Source organism: Schistocerca cancellata, chromosome 10 (assembly GCF_023864275.1).
Source record: "Schistocerca cancellata isolate TAMUIC-IGC-003103 chromosome 10, iqSchCanc2.1, whole genome shotgun sequence".
Lineage (NCBI taxonomy): Eukaryota > Metazoa > Arthropoda > Insecta > Orthoptera > Acrididae > Schistocerca > Schistocerca cancellata.
Genome location: NC_064635.1, coordinates 12,375,681 through 12,377,109, shown reverse-complemented (window position 1 = coordinate 12,377,109; position 1,429 = coordinate 12,375,681). Strand labels below are relative to the sequence as shown.

The following is a 1,429-nucleotide window of genomic DNA, read 5'->3' as shown; positions in this document are numbered from 1 at the left end:
GGTGTAGATGCAGAAACGCACTTGGCTCCATTCGCATAAGGCTATGTGCATTGGTCACAGGCTCCATCGCACCAAAGATAGATACGAATGTTAAACCCCACAACATACCCGATAGGTACGAACATACCTAATGTACAGGTAACGTGGGTACGACCTAAATGACCGAAGCTACTAGGATAACTACCGTAGTCTACATCTACTTACGATAGCTCACTGTAGCCTAAAGTAGTTTTGCAGCTCTGTTTATCAGACACTGCAGTGAGGTTCGGAATTTAACCCAGGACACTGGATCAGTGCAGTCATCAGGAAAAACTTAATCTGCCACCTCTCCTTTCGTTAGTGACGTAATACTGTTATTATGATGGGCGCGAAACCTGGGACATAAAGTAAAAGCAAAAAAGTCTGAAGCACTTTTATCGTTTCATCCGAAATTAAGCAGTTCTAAATTCTTCGAGTAACTACCTCCTATTTTGAAACTTCCTGGCAGATTAAAACTGCCAGGAAGTTTCATATCAGCTCACACTCCGCTGCAGAGTGAAAATCTCATTCTGGAAACATCCCCCAGGCTGTGGCTAAGCTATGTCTCCGCAATATCCTTTCTTTCAGCACTGCTAGTTCTGCAAGGTTCGCAGGAGAGCTTCTGCAAAGTTTGCAAGGTAGGAGAGGAGATACTGGCAGAAGTACAGCTGTGAGGACGGGGCGTGAGTCGTGCTTGGGTAGCTCAGTTGGTAGAGCACTTGCCCGCGAAAGGCAAAGGTCCCGAGTTCGAGTCTCGGTCCGGCATACAGTTTTAATCTGCCAGGAAGTTTAATATCAGCGCACACTCCGCTGCAGAGGGAAAATCTCATTGTGGAAACTTCCTATTTTTCTCCACAGTATTTCAAACCTTAAGATAAGAAATAATCCGTGACTAACTTGAGTGTAAATCTGGACGAACATGTCAGCTGAGAATGAGATACTGTCGCCACATTTAGAAAGACTTCCGCTAACCTCTATGTCTAAAAACGTTCTAGAACATATGTCAAACGTAAACTTGTGCAAGCACTCTTTCTACCGAATGTCCACTCTTGCGATAAAATCCAAGGCGGCACCGGTTGTGGGAACTTCAGATGCTCAGAACTGACTATGTATTGTAGTGTCTTTTCCGTCTGTAACATCTGCCTGTTAAACCGTGCTAGTACTTCATACACCATCTGTCGGTTGCGGCCGGACAGTTACGTGATTGCCACCCGTCGTGTGTACTGTATGCTCAGTACGCACACACCCCAGCTCCTGGGATCAGAGATTTACTACCCGTCACATCACCTCGAATCCCAACTGTGTCAAGCCCTCCTCCTCTGCTGCTGCTGTCCGCTTCTGTAACAAGTTATACAGCACCGTGCACACAATTCAGTACCCTGGGTCTTTAGGAGAAAGCTGAAACAATTCT

The 1,429-nt window shown here is 45.8% G+C and overlaps 1 non-coding gene across 1 annotated transcript; it reads left to right on the top strand.

Moving 5' to 3' along the window:
* Positions 1-709: 709 nt before the first annotated feature.
* On the top strand, positions 710-784 carry Trnas-cga (transfer RNA serine (anticodon CGA)). The gene has a single exon. It is a non-coding gene; the product is annotated as a tRNA-Ser (tRNA).
* The last annotated feature ends 645 nt before the right edge of the window (positions 785-1,429 follow it).